At 36.8% G+C, this 18,972-nt stretch overlaps 1 protein-coding gene and 1 long non-coding RNA gene across 6 annotated transcripts in view; one reads left to right on the forward strand and one right to left on the reverse strand.

Moving 5' to 3' along the window:
• HPSE2 (heparanase 2 (inactive)) overlaps positions 1 to 18,972 on the forward strand; it is a 627,272-nt gene that overhangs the window by 93,873 nt on the left and 514,427 nt on the right. The gene's annotated exons all lie outside the window — the stretch shown is intronic.
• LOC144301286 (uncharacterized) overlaps positions 8,158 to 18,972 on the reverse strand; it is a 41,091-nt gene continuing 30,276 nt past the window's right edge. For both annotated transcript variants that reach the window (XR_013368099.1, XR_013368098.1), the window contains one exon: positions 8,158 to 8,471. This is a non-coding gene — a long non-coding RNA (uncharacterized LOC144301286). The remainder of the gene's footprint in view (positions 8,472 to 18,972) is intronic.

An 18,972-nucleotide genomic window follows, 5' to 3' on the forward strand; every position in this document is an offset into this window, starting at 1 on the left:
GAAAGATATAGACCAGAAGAGGGAGAACTATAAAATAAACAAAGCTGATCTTTTTCACTACTGAGTTTGTTACTTTTTATGTACCCTCTGTGTGTTGGGCAGCATTGACTAAGGGGCCAGTTGGTTCATTGACTTCTTTTTGCAGGTTCTACTCTGTTAACTTCAGATATAATCACACTATTTTGCTGGCAACTGAAGGCATGCATTTATAAGAGGTGCTATCTTTGGTCACCAGGTTTTCCTATTTTTGTTTTTGTTTCTGCATTTTAGAATATTATCCCTGAGGGGATACAATTCTAATCATTGGCCTCCTTCAAATCAATTTCTAACCAGTGGAGCCACCCTGCCCAGCAAAATGGTTCCCAAGGGAGTTTAGTGTTGGTTTGTTTGCAGAAATATCTAACTTTAAAAATAATTCTCTGAGTATAAGGGGAAACACATGCCCTGAGAACATTTGGATCCCTCTGTGAGGACTTTTGACCTACCTGGGAGCTCATGTGCACTAAGTGGTTTCTTAGTGAAAGGGGCCAATATATATTTGCTAGAAAAAAGGCTATTTTACATCTTTATTTCCTCAAGCATTTTCTTTAGGGAGAAAAAGGCCTAAAATTGTCATTGCCCTTAGTTCTCTGGAATTGAAAATATGGACTTCAGTGCCCTTAAATGCACTGGTTACCAAGAAAAGCAAATGTTTCTCTGTGGCATTCAGTTGACATTCTGGGAACATGATTCTGCCTAGCATTTATTTCAGGATGGGGAGGAATGGAGTTTTATGATCTCCTCTGCAAAGGGCACAAGCCAAACAAATCTTGGGCTTTCTGACCTGGCTGTGAACAGCAGACTTTTTCCAATAGCTGTACCTTCCGTTTCAGATTGAAAATGGGGTAACTAGGCCTGAAATGACTCGGGAGAAAATCTTGAGCAGTTACTTAAAAAAAAAAAAGCTTTTTGCACATTCTCATAGTTTTGTAGGCCTTTAGTTCAGACTTGAAAAAGAACAATGCCTTCTAGCTCACCGATATTTTCAGTCTTTTGCAAAATTCTCAGGTCTTTGCCATTTGTTCTTTTTCCTTCAAGACATTTCTTTTCCATTATTGACACCAAAAGCATATTTGTTGGAGGGAAAAAGTCCCTCTAACGAACAAACACCTCTTTCCAAGAAAAAATAAATGACAAGATAGTTGAGAAGGGGTGGAGGAGTTTTCACTCCTCGATGGATTGTCCACAGGGCACCCAGGAATAGTGTTTTCTGGACTGAGAAAGAAAAGACCTTTACTGCTGGTTAGTGTTCTCTGTGACCTGGATCTATCTTTGCAGTCTTCTCCCTTTATTTCTTTTACTGCGAAACTACGTTGTCCATCGTATGAGGCCTTTTTGTAAATTTCTGTTCTAGGTTTGTTGTGCCCAAGATTGCAAATCCGAGAAACCACCGAGGAGCCGACACCGATGCAAACACACGAGGGTTTATTTACAACCTCGAGTCTGGGTCCTCAAGCTTGGGTCCAGGGACTTGGACCCAGGCTCGAGGTTGTAAATAAACCCTCGTGTGTTTGCATCGGTGTTGGCTCCTCGGTGGTTTCTCGGATTTGCGATCTTGGGCACAACAGGTTTATTTAAAACCAAGACTTCTGATCCGTTCTTCTTGTCCCCTTTATCCTTCAAGCTTGGGCAGGCAATCTGGGGTATTAAGTCATAATAAAAATAAAGAGGTTAAAAACCCAAAAACCCACTGTAAATTGTGAAATACTATTTGAATGTAAGATCTTTTGAGAAACGAAATGGAGGGTTAACATTTTTTTCTAGACTAAGATGTGATTTACTTTAGGTACTTGGAAATGCCCTATTTTTCGCAGTTGCTTCTGATTCAAAAATTTAGAATAGTGACCTTAAAGCTTTCTACTTCACACTTCCCTTTGGACAGAAATCCACTTAAATAATCTCAGAAAGATGAATACTCTGAAAAGAGTATCAGTCTGTAGAGTTGAAGAATTCATATCTCTTTTGGCAGCTTTTGTCAGTGTTTCACATCCCTTGAGATGTGAATTCTAATTTTCAATATAAGAATCTCCTGCTATAATTGAGGCTGTTCCTTTTGTTCCATTACAATGGAAACGAAATAGCCATTCACCATTATTAATGTAATATTCCTTTAAATTATTGAAGGCTCAGTTTCTCTGGATGAAATGTGTTTGGTTTCTTTAGATTTTCTATATAGTTACTATTTCCGGAAGCTTTATTTTTCCAAGCATCTTTTTAATTTTCTAACTCTTGTTTTAGTTGTAGAACCCCAAAGTAGAGATTTTTTAATTGAAGGCATGTTCAGTGCTGGAAGATGAATCTGTTATTCTCTTCTTTTTATGTGTTTCTATAGATAGTACTCACATATTATTAGGATTTTTTTTCCTGCCAAATGACATAATGTAGTTTTTGACATTCAGATATTTTTGTATTTCGCTTGTACTTTGCTTAGGACCTAGGTAAATATGAACTTTGAGGTTCCTTTGAAATAGGGTAGAAGTAATGGCAGGTGTTTATGTTCCCTGTAAATTTATTTTTTCATTCCTTCAACGAATAATGTGTATCTAGTATGAGTCCAGTACTACAGATTTATTAATAAACAAAGATTATAAAATCTCTACCCTTCTGGAACCAACATTCAAGAATGTTGTCAAGAATTTCTTACCCCACCCATGCCTCCTCCAACTTTTTCAGTTTAAACGTATGTGGCTTGAGAATGTAGTTGAGACTGGTTATAAAAGGTGGGTGATAGCAACTTACTTGCTTAGGTGTAACACAGAATATAACATGGAGTAGAAATTCCATGGATTTCTCAGGAAGCAATATCAGCTGACTGTGTAATATTCAGGAGCTTAGCCAGAGTGTTCAGCCTTAGCCAAGACATTGAACAGGCTGTGTAGCAACTCTTTAGTTTGCAAAATGACAGGCCCTGTCATTGTCTCTAGCCATCTGAAAGACTGTGGAAGAAGGATTAACTATGGCTTGTAGGGGTCTAGGGTCTCATGAAATATGACTGGTATAATTTAAAAAGAGACATCTTTTAGTTCACTGTATGGAAGGGTTCTGCAATAAAGCTGTCCCAAAATGAATCAGTAGCTTTAAAAAAATTGTGTCATTATCATCACTACCATGATTTTTCATAGTAGAGTAGTACTCTAGTAGCTACTTATTGAATAATATGTCCAGATAGTATGTTCTAAGACCTTTAACAGCATTACTTTTTTTAATCTTCAAACTATCCTGTGAAGTCTCATTATTCCTATTTCACAGATAAAGCACTTGAGACTTAGAGACTTTGTGAGTTCTCCATTTTGGATCTAGGTTACATGACAGATGGTGTTGTAAAGGGATCAAAGCAGTACATGGGAGGAGGTGGCCCATTATTCATTTTTATATTGTGCAATGTGAGTTTTAAATGGAAATATAAGAGCATTTAACTTGGGGACGCCTGAGTGGCTCAGTGGTTGAGCATCTGCCTTTGGCTCAGGGAGTGGTCCTGGAGTCCCGGGATCGAGTCCTACATTGGGCTCCCCTCGAGGAGCCTGCTTCTCCCTCTGCCTATGTCTCTGCCTCTCTCTGTGTATATCTAATGAATAAATAAATAAAATCTTTTTTAAGATTTTTTTTTTAAAATTTATTTATGATAGTCACAGAGAGAGAGAGAGGCAGAGACACAGGCAGAGGGAGAAGCAGGCTCCATGCACCGGGAGCCTGATGTGGGACTCGATCCCGGGTCTCCGGGATCACGCCCTGGGCCAAAGGCAGGCACCAAACCGCTGCGCCACCCAGGGATCCCAATAAAATCTTTTTTAAAAAAAGATTGTATACAGGAACTTGTATACAGAATCACAGAAATTACATGGTTTGTATTTTGTAGCTCACACATGCATATGCATTTTGATCTTACCATAACGGTGGAAATGCTGTGAAGTCCATCTCAACAGATTTTACTTCACTCTTTGATAATGCACACATTCTACCAACATTCTGTACTTTTGGCTAACTAATCAATAAGGAAGACTCAAAAGAACAAAGAACTATGGGTTGTTCTATCTTTCCCTTAACTTTTCATGTCATCATTTACATTGTAAGTAGTTGGTTAGTATGGGGAAAGAACATGAATAAGAGAATACGATAGGCTTCCTGGTTGTTCTAGTTTATTAGGATACCACAGCCTTTCTCCTGCATTCAAAGCAAGTTCTAGTTTGAATGAAAAGTGTGGCTTCTCCAGGCTGTGAGTGCCTCTGCTTATTCAATTGTAGATGTAAACACACTTATCCTGGACCCAGTTTGAGTCTCCCTGAACTTACACATATTGTGGATCTGTCAGAATTCTGTGCTTCTAGAGCATCATGAAGGCTATATGTGTGAAAGTGGCGGCAGGATGGGGTGGGGTGGGGATATGCCTTTTGTACCTGTTGCCTCTACTTATGTGTGTATGCTGCATTGTCCCATGGACTTATACAATATAAGTTCAAAGATACAATCATTGAGAATTTAAGATGGTGACATTTAAACTAAGTACAGAGCTCTTATGAGCACAGGACTTTGAGTATAAGGTAAGTATGTTGTAGAGACTGTAGTGAGCATCACAAAAGCTATATCCTAATGGGACAGCAAGGAACCATGGCAGATATGCATATTATGTGTATCTCCTCTGCTCACACTCATGTTCCATTGGACTTCACTTATAAAATACAAGCTCAAAGATAAAATTATTAAGAATTTTAAGATGGCAGCAACAGAGATTAGACCAAGGCTAATGCCTTTCTGAGTGTGGGACCCTGGGTGATAGTATAGGTTGCATGCCTGTGAAGCCAATCTTGGCTTCTTCACTCACATTTCTGATGTCTGGGATAGGAGGACTCAAAAGTTGAACTCAAGTAGGCCTATTGACTAGAGCACCTACATGTGGCCTCTTGATATGAATTGGGTTTCTGCCATTGTGGTATCAAGCTGTGGAGTCCTTACAGGGACCTTTCAGAGAACAAACATTCTAAAAGAACCAGGTAGAAACTGGCCTTTAAAGACCTAATCTTGGATATCGCATAGTGTTACATCTGCCATACTGTATTTGTAGAAACAGTCAGAAGAGTATTCTGACTTAAGGGGAGGGGGCATAGAGTCCACTTATTGATGGGAAGAGTGTCAAAGAATTTGAGACCATGTTTTAAAACTGCTTTATTTTATTTTTCATTTAAATTCAATTTAGTTAACATATAGTATATTATTAGTTTCAGTGATAGAACTGATTCATCAGTTGCATATAATACCTCGTACTCATTACATCAAGTGCCCTCCTTATTGCCCATCACCCAATTACCCCATCTCCTCACCCATCTCCCCTCCAGCAAAACAAACTGCTTTAGTGATAAAAGTGCTGAGGTGTTTTCATACTCTTTTTTCTCTCCTCTCCATTCTTATTTATTCCCATCTAGTACTTTCTCTCTCATCTCCCTTTCTCTTTTTCCTTTCCTCCTCCTCTTCCTTCTTTTTTTACTCTCATTGCACTACACTTTTTCTCATTGTTGAATAGGAGAAAAAATTTAGAGAATTGGAGAAATATGAAAGTAGGTGAGAAACGAAGAGCAAGGAAGAGAGAAAGTGGGATTAGCACATCTTTCTTTTTAGCTATGTGAATTTATGGCAATGTTTAAAAATTCCAGATACCTATATTATCTCCATTCACTCCATCTCAGCCCCATCTTCATTTCAAGAAAGGTCTGTGATTATACACGTTCCCATTTCTTTATATTTATTTCTCATCTATTTGCTTTTGAAAGTGAGCACATCTACTAGCCCTGGTCTTATCTTCTCTGTGCTTCATTTCCTTATCAATTCTGCTACATTTCTTGACTCTTCTAGAATTCAAGCAACAGGGCTTCAAATATTCCATAATCAGCATTAAAATAAAAGAGATAAAAACTTACTCCAAATAAACTGAAGCAAGATGTGGCTGCAAGAGGAATTTTGGCCTATAAATGTGAAGAAAAAAATCTCATTGTATATTCGAAGAGAATGCATTTGGCAAGAGCATAGACTTCAGTGGAAACTGATAGAGCTGGTTTGTATAAAGCATCTTTAATCCATCTGCCACTTGAATGATGGTTTCTGACTCAGTCTCCTTATTTCAAAGGATACCAGTGGAGTATTGCCTTAAATCTCAAACATCACTCATAAAACAACACTTTGATTTACTAAGTGGAACTAAATCAGAAACACGTAGACTTGGCATCACTCAGATTTACAGAATGATTGAGCAGTGTCAAGATAATGCCAAGTAAAACAATGTGATGAGCTCTAAACATTATTTTCTCATATATCTCAGAGTACTTGGTTCCAGGCTCTTCATAGTCAATGTCAAAGATACCCTGACCCTGAAAGAATCTATGGCTTAACAAAGGCACTGTATCGTGGTATTTGTCCGCAAAGCCATTATTTCCCAAATGCCACAGACTTGATTTGTATTGTTTACTAAAAAGGTAAGAAGTGACAAAGGCATTTTATAAGTATTAATTTTTTTTTGCCAAGATAGTTTAAGCTAATGTATATTAAAGCAGTATCCTCCAAGGAACAGTAGGCTAATGACTTAAAACCCAAATGAAGTTATTTTACACTAAGAAATTATCTTTCTTTCCCTTTTTTAAAAAGATAATTACAATATCATGTCCAGACCATTTTGTATTCCACTTTTCCCATGGATTATAACAGTGTGAAGAACATGGGCTTTGGAGCCAGACAGATCTGGGTTTGAATCTAGATTCTATCATGTACAGTCTCTATGGGCTTGGTCAAGTTGTTTATCCACTTTGGTGTTCAGTTGAAATGAGAATGACAATTGACACTCAAATATAACTTGGGTTCCACATGACCAGTCTTTGCTTAGTATCTTATTCACAGAAACAGAATTTAGCAGAAAAATGTAACTAAACATAATTAAGATATATAGTCTTTAAAATATAGGAGAAATTTATAAAACAAAAATTTATTTCATTTAATTGACATACAATAAACTGCACATATTGAAGCATAAAATATAATCAATTTCAGCATTTATATACACCCATGAAATCATCATGATCAAAATAACGACATCTCTATACCACAAAAGTTTCCTCAAACTGCTTTATTCATACCTTTTTTCTGCTCACTCTGGCTCCCCTATCCCTAGGCTACCACTGACCTGTTTTCTGTTATTCTGCATTAGATTGCACTTAATTTTTTTATATAAATGGAATCAGACAGTGTGTACTGTTTTTTGTTGACATCTTTCACTTAGCATAATTGTTTTGAGATTCATCCATGTTGTTGCACATATCAATAATTCATTCTTTTTTATTTCTGAATAATTGTATCAATATACCACAATTTGGCTATGCATTTACCTGCTGATGGATGTCTTTTGTTTTTTTTTCTTTCAGTTTTTAACTATCATCAATGTAACCACTATTTATATTCTTGTGCAAACCTTTGGATATATGCATTTCTTTGGCAAGTGAGTTTAACTTTTTAAGAAACTACCAAACCATTTTTTTTATAGTGGTTGTAACCACTTTACTTTCCACTAGTATTGTATGGAGGTTTTCACATCCTTGGTATGATCAGTCTTTGTAATTATAGCCATTCTAATTGAAAGGTAATGATATCGAGTGCCTGGGTGGCTCAGAGGTTGAGTGTGTGCCTTGGCTCAGGTCGTGATTTGAGTGTCTGTCTTTGGCTCAGGTCGTGATTCCAGGGCCTTGGGATCAAGTCCTGCATCAGGCTCTCCTCAGAGGGAGCCTGCTTCTCTTTTTGCCTATGTCTCTGTCTCTCTCATGAATAAATAAATAAAATCTTAAAAAAAAGAGAGACAATGGTATCTCTTGTGTGTGTGTGTGTATTTTTTTTATTGGAGTTCAATTTGCCAACATATAGCATAACACCCACTGCTCATCCCGTCAAGTGCCCCCCTCAACGCCCGTCACCAGTCACCCCAACCCCCCACCTACCTCCCTTTCCACCATCCCTTGTTCGTTTCCCAGAGTTAGGTGTCTCTCATGTTCTGTCACCCTCTCTAATATTTCCCACTCATTTTCTCTCCTTTCCCCTTTATTCCCTTTCACTGTTTTTTATATTCCCCAAATGAATGAGACCATATAATGTTTGTCCTCCAATTGACTTACTTCACTCAGCATAATACCCTCCAGTTCCCTTCACATTGAAGCAAATGGTGGGTATCTGTCGTTTCTAATGGCTGAGTAATATTCCATTGTATACATAGACCACATCTTCTTTATCCATTCATCTTTCGATGGACACTGAGGCTCCTTCCACAGTTTGGCTATTGTGGACATTGCTGCCATAAACATTGGATGAAATATCTAAATGTGAGATGAGAATCCATCAAAATCCTAGAGGACAACACAGGCAACACCTTTTTGAACTTGGTCACAGCAACTTCTTGCAAGATACATCTATGAAGGCAAGGGAAACAAAAGCAAAAATGAATTATTGGGACTTCATTAAGATAAAAAGCTTCTGCACAGCAAAAGAAACAGTCAACAAAACTAAAAGACAAACTACAGAATGGGAGAAGATATTTGCAAATGACATATCAGATAAAGGGCTAGTATCCATGACCTATAAAGAACTTATGAAACTCAACAGCAAAGAAACAAACAATCCAATCATGAAATGGGCAAAAGACATGAACAGAAGTTTCACAGAGGAAGACATAGACATGGCCAACAAGCACATGAGAAAATGCTCCTCATCACTGGCCATCAGGGAAATACAAATCAAAACCACAATGAGATACCGCCTCACACCAGTGAGAATGGTGAAAATTAACAAGGCAGGAAACAACAAATGTTGGAGAGGATGTGGAGAAAGGGAAACCCTCTTACACTGTTGGTGGGAATGTGAACTGGTGCAGCCACTCTGGAAAACTGTGTGGAGGTTCCTCAAAGAGTTAAAAATAGAACTGCCCTACAACCCAGCAATTACACTGGTGGGGATTTACTCCAAAGATACAGATGCAGTGAAATGGCAGGACACCTGCATCCCAATGTTTATAGCAGCAATGTCCACGGTAATGGTATCTAATTGTGGTTTTAATATCCATTTCCCTAATGAAAAATGATGTTAGCATTATGTCCTGTGAATATTTGCCTTCAGAATATAATCTTTAGATCAAAAATTTGGATCCAAATTTTCCAAAATTTGCTCATTAAAAAAATTGCATTGTTCATTTGTATTTGAGCTCTGAGAGTTCTTCATATATTCTAGATAAAAGTCCTTTATCAGATATGTGATTTACATATATTTTCTCCTGCTCTGGGGCTTGTCTTTTCATTCTCTGAACAGTGTTTTTCAAGGAGTAGAAATCCTAATTTTGATGAAATTCAACATCATTTTTCTTTTATGGGTCATACTTTTGGTGTTATTACATTATTAATGCACAGAAAAACTTAAAAAAAATTAAATATCTTTTTTAATAAAGATTTTATTTATTTATTCATGAGAGACAAACAGAGAGAAGCAGAAACATAGGCAGAGGGAGAAGTAGGCTCCTTACGGGGAGCCTGATATGGGACTTCATCCCAGGACCCCAGAATCATGACATGAACTGAAGGCAGACACTCAACCAGTGAGCCACCCAGGTGTTCCTGGACATCGTTTTCTAAATTGCTCTGTACAACAGTTCTGAAAAACCTTGCTCTGTACTTTCCTTCAAATCTCAATACATAGACATGTAGACTCTTATTTCTTTACCTTTACCCCAGTTTTATTATGGACCAAATATCCCAATCTGATTTGTCCAAGTGAGCATAGTTTTCTTTTTTCAGTGTATCAAGTAAGATTCAATTATAGTAGTTGCAGTGTCTACATAACCCTCTTTAGAGAACAAAACATGGACAATGTAAAATTTAGATGAGATGATACATGATAGCACTGTGTACTAAGTAATGCTCTATATGGCTATCATATTAGTGCCATTTCATACTGATATAGCTTACCACTTTTCATTGTCACTCAGAACTGTGAAGTTGAATATTTGTACTATATAGATATAACTAGGGTATGCACATAATTAAGTATAGAAGAAGGAAGAAGAGAGGGAAAGAAAGTTTTTTTGTTTTGTTTTGTTTTTGTTTTTTTGCAACATACTCTTAAATATAAGGGTTTTTTTTTTTTAAACTGGAAAATCATTGGGCACATGGGTGGCTCAGTGGTTGAGTATCTGCCTTTGACTCAGGTCACGATCCTGGGGTCCTGGGATCGAGTCCCACATCGGGCTCTTCACAGGGAGCCTCCTTCTCCCTCTGCCTATGACTCTGCTTCTCTCTATGTCTCTCATGAATAAATAAATAAAAACCAAAACCAACCAACCAACCAAACAAACAAAAAAACCCCAAATCCCAAACCTGGAAAATCACTTGTTTTTCATAGATGTAATAACTTCAAATATGAGAGATCACCTAAATCAGTAAGGTTAAACCAGTAAGGTTTTCTAGAAACTATAAAGTGATTTAGAACTGAGAAGCCTAGCTCTCATGGCTTGATCCTAATATTGCCCTGCAAGCCAAAATATTTCAGTTATTAGCTTCTTTGGGCAGAAATGGTGTGTATGTGTAGTTCCTTTATAGCTTTTAAAGGTAGCTATTCTCAATTTCTTCATGAGATAGTTTTAAATTTTTAAAGGACTTTTGAGATCCAGGTTGGTTCTAGAGCTTTCTTAACATGTACTTGGATAATATTTCCAGCTTCCTAGTTGTTCCTTAAGAATCCATCTGGAACCCAAAGATACCAGCATTAACTGAGTTCTGTGATCCTGGGTTTTGTTCAGACCAGGTTTAGAAAGCACTCTCAGGGGAACATCGACCTTATATTATGAGTTGGGAAGTATTCCCTTCTCCATCTTCTGGAGGAGTCTATGAAGGATTGGTACTATTTCTTCCTAGATGCTTTAAATGATTTTATCAGTAAAGCCATCTGGATCTGGTGTTTTCTTTGAATAAATATTTAAAAATTTTAATTTAGTGTCTTTACTCATTATAGATTTATCCAAATTTTCTATTTCTTCCTGAATCCATTTTGTTTATTTGCTTCTTTCTAGGAGTTTGTTCATTTCATCTAAGTTGTCTAATTTATTGACATAAAATTGTTCGTAACACTCCCTTAGAATCTTTTAATTTCTACAGATTTTGTGGTTATGTGTCCTTATACATTACTGATTTTGGTAATCTATCTTCTCATTTTTTTTCATAGTGGATCTTGCTAAAATTTGAATATTTTTTGTTTCTGTTTTTCCTTTTCTGAGAAGCATTTTTTGGTTTTATTTTTTACTTTTGCCTTTTTAACTTCTACTCAATTGATTTACAGTCTAATATTTATTATTTCCTTTCCTCTCTTTATTTACTGTGGGTTAAATTTACTCTTCATTTTCTACGTCCTTAAGGTGGAAGCTTGGGTTATTGATTTGATATTTTTTTCTAGCAGAGGCATTTAAAGTTGTAAATTCCCCTCTAAATATTGCTTAGCTGAAAATGGATAAATTTATTGCTGGCTATTTTTTATTTCAGAAGTTTTTAATCTTGATTTGGCAGAGACTATACAGATATTTGTTCTGTTTGGACATTGGGGTTGAATATTTACTGCCCTGCCAAAGCTACAATCTTTAGGAGCATATACACTGTTGCTGGGAATTTTGTTTTGTCCCAAACATTTGTTCTTCAGAGAAAATCTTACAAAACCATTTCCCCAGCTGTCTGCCTGTATCTATTCACTTTATGTTCTGATTTGTGATTTTCTGTGACTTATTTTACTAGTTTGACTATTTTCCATGGCCACTTGAAGCTGAAGAGAGGTAAGGATGCCAGGGATATAGTGTTCCAAATGATGAAAGGAACTAGAAGTTAGAAAGTTTGAATTTTGTTCCCACTTCACTACTCTTCAGAGTCAGACATGTATTTTGGATGAATGAAGTGATATGATTTCAGAGGTGTCAGGAAGGCATTCTTCAGAAACCTTTGTCCAGTTGGTGCTCACTCACTCTTAAGTCTTTGGCTTAGATATTTCTTTTAGAATTCTCTGACCCTTTGCACTTGGTTAGACCTCCCGTCTTTAACATTGTGTCTTAACTCAATCATAACCAACCACAGTGTAGTATAACTACTTGTTTGTTTATCTATTCTCCATGTTTTCTGAGGATAGGGTCCCTCAATTTGGTTCGCATTGTACACAGTACCTGAAAATATTGGGTACTTATGTAAAAAACCAATTTCTGAAATTTAACAGTTATAGCTTTATTTCTTTGTATATTTTTTTACTGATAAATTTGCTTTTCAGATTCCTTTCTGAAAGCAGGATTTATTGGAAGGGTGCTTGGTATAACTTGGGAGGCAGTACTGAAGAAGAACTGAGTACAGAAGGGGGCAAGGGGTACATTAAGTCTCCATTTGCCTCTGAGCTTAGCATGGTTTATTGGAATTCTTGTTTTTTGATGAACTTGTCATATTTTTATGTTACCTTGCATGATGAAATGGAGAGCATATGTGTTTAATTTGCTTATATCTCACAAAATTAAGCTGGTGATCTTGTTGTAAGTGAGAGAAATATGTTCAGATTTAAAATGATTTAATAAACTGAGGAAAGGGGAAGATATAAAAAGAAGGAAATTTCAGTTTGATGTAATTACTTTAGAAGGCAACTAGGTCAGAGGTGGAGTAAAGGTTAGTCACATTTTAAATGTTACAAATTGCCTACCGAAAAGGTTTCTATTTCCTCCAACTGTATATATGAGTATCTTATTTCCCAAATCCTTGCCAGCATTCATATTATCAATCTCTTTAATTCTTGCCAAGCTGAAAGGTGGTACCTCCCTGTTTAGTTTGCAGTTTCCTGATCTCTGGTGTGGTTGAGCTTCTTGTATTTTTTCTGTGAATTGTCTCTGTATGCCTTGCTATCTTTTTCCTCGTGTCATTTGTAGAAGTTTTTGAATTATTAGGGATAGTGATATTTTAAATATTTGTTAGAAGTATTTTCTCTCAGTTTAAAATTTATCTTTTAACTTTGTTTATAGTGTGTCTTACCAAAAAATTCATTTGTGATATGTCAAATCTTTAAGATTTTCATATATATTCTCATACGATCTTTAAGCCAAATCGATAAAGGTAAGAATTATTATTATCATTGTACAGATGAGCTAATTGAGATTCATAGAGTCTAAATTACTGGCCCAAGAAGGAAGGGATTCACATGGAAGCCTACATTGCTAGAAATAGCACACCAAAATAAGAGAAACTAGAATTGGCAAAGGAGCCACAGAACAAAGAATGTTTTTTTCCAAACTGACTGCTCCTATGGCTCAGCCATTGGTCAGTAGTCTTCAAGGAGACTGTGCCTAAAGCAGCAGTTACAGTTTGCAATGGCCTCTAGGTGGTTCTTGTAATATGAGGTGTTTGTAACTCCTCTGGCTTAACTTTGACACCCATTTCCCTTCCCTGCCTTTTCTTGCCAACTTTGTTTTATGATTCTTGGCTTAGGTTTTGGTTATTAATTTTGCTTCCTTCATGACTTCTGGCTCTGACCATTGGCTATGCCTATGGATAGATTATTGGCTACAATCTCAGTGGATCCCCCAGTTCCAGATTTAGGATTTTGGCCCTGGTTGAAGGCCCTGGTGATGATATTGGGATCCTAGGCCTTTATATCTGTGGATAACAGAGAAATGGAGAGCTGAGGAAAATGCAACAACAAAAAATACTTTATTTAGAAATGCCCTCCAAATGCTTAATGAGAAAATTCAGCTACTAGATACCAAATATCTTTGAGGAAGTAGGTTGGAAGAGTGGTACATTTCATTCTTCTTTCTGACTGGAAAGAACTAGTTATAGGTAGTTTAATTATGCACAAAAGATTTATGATAGGGATTTTGGTGGCAAATTGAAAGAGGTCTTGGAGAAGTTTCTGCCCGTTCTCCCCTCCCCATTATGATAAGCATATACAATCACTATTTCATACCCAACCATGGGAAAAAGCCAAATTTTTCTTTCATACTTCTCAGGAAATGGAAGTTTCTATAAGTTAAATCTTTTTATTGACAAATACTCCTTTTTAAAAAAAAACATTTTTATTTATTTATTTGAGAGGTGAGAGAGAGAGAGAAAGAAAGAGCACGAGCAGGGGGAGAGGCAGATAGAGGGGGAGAAACTGACTTCCCACTGAGCAGGGAGCCCGACACAAGACTGGATCCCAGGACCCCAGGACCTGGAGAGAATGACCTGAGCCAAAGGCAGATGCTTAACCAAGGGCCACCAAGGTGCCCCATACATGCTTTTATTTTAAAGCATTTCTATTTTTTAAGATATTGTTTACATATAATATCTCATTTTATTCTTAAAATGACCCAATTTATGTATGGGAAATGGGAGACACAAAGAATTTAAATAATTTGCCCATGCCCACACAGCTAGGAAGTGGTAGAGCAGGGTCATCCAGAATCTGTGCTCTTTATTGTTTGTCCTAACCACTATGCTGTGCTGCTTCTCATGGGCAGAAGTATGGGAGAGGGTGAATGTTTTCTTTAACAATAGCCAACACTTACTGTTTATTATATTCCAGGACATGTACTGCGTGCTTTATATGTAAAATGTCACTTAATCTTTACCATAGTCCTTTGTGGGAGGCACTATTATTATCTTTATTTTATAGATGTAAAACATGAATTTTAGAGGGATAGAGTAACTTGCTCAAGGCCACACAATTAGTAATGGCAATGCTATAATGGTTAAAAAGAAAAAAAAAAAAAAAACAAGCAACAATAAAACCCAGCTACATTTATTCTCCTAAGCATTGAACTTACAGACCTACAATTATAAGTTCAGATACTGAAAGTCAACTTTCAGAAATTTGTGAGGAAGTAACAGGAATGGACACCTCACTTGAGGACTTGGTGTGGAGGCAGAGTGGTGCAATGGACAGCATACTAGGCCATACTGGACCACTGGAGATAGGGTACTATGATTAAAGCCTTTGACTGGCCACCAACTCATTACGTGATTTTGTATAGATAGTTCACCTCTTTGGGTTGAACACTTAACTATAAAATTAATGCATAGGATTAGATAATCCCAAAATAACCTTCTGATTCAAATGTTCATGGATTATTGCCACAGGTGGTTGATGTAGAGATGTTAGACTGTCTTGGAGTTTGGTTTTCACTGGCTGTCTTGTCTGACATTATTTTGTCTTTTTTTTTTTTGGCCTAATTTTCCAATGAATTGACTCTTTTTGCCACTGGCAGGCAGCTTTCCTTCCTGCCCAGTTCCCTTCCATCATTGCCCCCCCTCCCATCATTGCCCCTTCCTCAACATCTGCATTTCTTTCCTGTTGTGCTCTGTGTAACTGTGTTCTGTAAATCACTCCCCAGTCTCCTCAGAACCTTCTCTGAGTTCCTGGATTATTTGTCATCTATACCTATCACCAGATGCTTAGAACCTTTTAGTTCTTTCTTGTTGCCCATGTTTGCATTTTCTTTTGTTTCCCACTTTCAGAAATGTCTTTATTGTTTGCTTTAGACTTCTCTGTGTGTATTTCAATATGGTTTGCATAGTCATTCATTTTATTTTATTATTATTTTTTTCATGATAAGTGTACTCCTTAATCCTCATCACCTACTTCACCTGTTACTCCTCCCACCCACCCACCTCGCATCTGATAACCATCAGTTTGTTCTCTATAGTTAAGAGTCTATTTCTTGGTTTGTCTCTCTCCCCACCCCCTTTGCTCTGTCGTTTTGTTTCTTAAATTACACATAGGAATGAAATTGTATGATATTTATCTTTGTCTGACTGATTATTTCACTTAGCATAATACTCTTTAGCTCTGTCCACATCATTGTAAATGGCAAAATTTCATTCTTTTTGATGGCTGAGTAATATCTCATTGTGTGTGTGTGTGTATACACACATATATATGTGTATATAGGTACACACATATATATAATATATATATATAAAATCTATTTCTACCTTATTGAAAAATCTCCATACTGTTTTCCACAGTGGCTGCACCAGTTTGCATTCCCCACATGTTTACATTTTCTCCAGAGTTTTAAACACTACTAGCTCAAACTTTTAAATTCACCATTGACTTTAAACCTGAAAAACATAACTCCAAATATATGCCACAAGGACATTCATCTATATCCATATTATCATTTTATTATATCTTTTGTGCTTTACTTCTTATATTTTACCATGTTTGTAATTGTCTTCTTTTTCTCTTGGATCCTTTTTATGCATAGGTTTTTTCAGCGTGGGGATAGGTTGGGGATTTACACTTTATTATTGCCTTTTGGGGCATTTTTCTAATTTTGTTTTTGTTAGGCAAAAGTATTTTGTCAATATATTTTTGAGTTGTAATTTTTCTCATACAATTTCTTTAAGCTTTCATTTTTAGAGTAACTGTGTGGGATTCCAAATTGCTGTACATTTTAATATATATTGAAATATGTAAAGTGTTTGTGGTTCAACATATACTCTTCTTTGTGCCTCCCGATGTTCCCACAACTAGACTCTAAGTTTTTTGAGGCCAGTACCATATCTGTAGCACCAGCTCCTGGCTTATACTTTTGGCTAGGAATGATCCTTTTAGTGAAAAGTCTTCTGAAAAGTACTGTGCCCAAACTTACAAGTTATAAACTGCTCTTCTTGCTTATCTTTTCATATCCAGCTCTTTTTCCCCTTTCAAAGTGATATAGGAGTTTGTTCCCAGCAAATAGTCTGCCAACATAGGATGCTAATTTGTGTAAGTGACCATTTTAGTGCTTTCATTTAAAAAAAAAGAGGAAAGAGAGAAAAGAAATGTACTGCTATCTATATTAATCTTTTTAAAAAATATTTTATTTATTTATTTGTGTGTGTGAGAGAGAGATCATAAGCAGGGGCGAGGGGAAGAGAGAGTGGGAGAAGCAGACTCCCTGCTGAACGCGGAGCCCAACCTCGATCCTAGGACCTTGAGATCATAACCTGAGCCGAAGGCAAATGCTTAACCTACTGAGCCACTCAGGCACCCCTATATTAATCTTTACCATCACCAAAGTAAAGTACTAGTAGATACTTGAAAATGTTTATGATCATCAAGACACTACCCTATCTTGATTGCAAACAAGACTGAAGAAGATCCACAAAAAGAATAGGTAAAGTAGAAAAGTTTTGTTAAGTTTAAAAGTGGAGAAGGAATTCATTTTAGATACACATTTATTTACACATTTAGGCATCTGTGATCCTGAGAAGAAAAGTTTACCACAGTTCCTCATGATATGATAGAATGCTTTAATTTTGAACAACTCTACTCATGTAAGACTCTTGCTGAAGCCATTGTGTAGTTCTGGAATTGAACCTTGAGTAATGGTATTTATTGGCATTAAATAGGGATCAACAACCTGTAGTCCAAGGGCCAAGTCCAGCCTGCTGACTGTTTTTTTTTTGTATGATTTGAGAGCAAAGAATGGTTTTTACATTTTTAAGAGGTTTTAAAAAATCAGTAATATTATTTCATGACATGTTAGAAGTATTTGAAATCCAAATTTCATTATCCATAAATTGAACAAAGCCATGCTCATTCATTTACATACTGTCTATAGTTGTTTTTATGCTACAATGGTTGAGTTGAGTACTTGTGACATAACCTGCATGGTCCACAAGTCCTAAAATAGTTGCTAAGTTGCTATCTGGCCCTTTATAGAAAAGGTTTGATTTATACTTCTGGTATAAAACAAGATAGGAGACCAAAAAAAAAAAAAAAGTCAATTAAGGGCAGAAATGAGGATAGAAGAGGCAGAATTGCTTTCCTGCTGCTTTTTATTCTTTCCCTTGCCCTCCTGTTCCCTAATAGGCTCTCTCTCTCCTTTTCTTGTATACTACTCCCCACTGCACCCCACCTCCTATTCACAAGCACATATATATTGTGAAAAAAGAAAACCAAAGGCTTTCATTTTTATGAGAGTTTGATTTGTGATTACTCTTAATTTTTAAAATTATATTTTCCCTTATTGTTTTCAATCTGAAGTTTGGACCATCTGGGAAAGAAAACTGGGGACCTCAGTATGTAGGCTCTCCATTTGGCAACAGCTAAAAGTAGTGCTAAGACCAGTCAAAAGGAGTGAGACTGAAAATGAAGCTTTGTTGGACTGTGTTGGGAAATTTGGACCAGATCCGACAGTTGGAGCACCATTTTTGACCATCATGCTAGGAATCATGTTTTGTTCCATTGTACAGAAAACCTTTGGGGTTAAACTCCTACCATTCAGGTTGTTTTGTGTGTGTGTGTGTGTGTGTGTGTGTGTGTGTTGGGGGGGAACAACAACACAAAACTAGGGGCTCAATTTGGAGGAGAAGCTGAAACTGATTCAAACAAGATTTTATTAACTAATTTAGGGAGCATTTGGAGCTGTTCTGAGCTGTACAATTACTTCTTTTCTCATCTCTACTGGCACTCTGAGAATCAGATCACCTGGGGAAAGCAGATTTAAAAAATTCCAGATGGTGTATGCGATACTCCAGCTGTGGAGAATCTCTCCCAGTCAGGCAATCTGCCTTTCTGCCGGAACCCTCTAAAACTGTGCTGCCCATTTGTCATGCTTCTCCAATTGCAGCCTTCTGGATAGCTTCTTTTTGCCTTGTCTGACTCTTCCTTTCCAGTTTTTATCATCCCCCTTCATGAGCTAATGTAGTAACATCTCTTCATTGGCTATAAATCCATAGAAGAACCCGATGTAAAATATGGTTTTGTGAAGGATAATTGGAAAACATCTGTTTTTTTACCCATAAGATTCAGTGTTCACTTGTCTCATATGACGACGTGACTGCTTGTGCATGTGTGAAAAAGAAAAGAAACAGGAAGAGGGGAGGGAAAGGCTAGCATGAGGGTGAGCAAGAAAGAATTCATGCATTTGCTTTTGTAGCCAGC

This window comes from Canis aureus, chromosome 29 (genome assembly GCF_053574225.1).
Source record: "Canis aureus isolate CA01 chromosome 29, VMU_Caureus_v.1.0, whole genome shotgun sequence".
In the NCBI taxonomy this organism is placed as follows: Eukaryota; Metazoa; Chordata; class Mammalia; order Carnivora; family Canidae; genus Canis; species Canis aureus.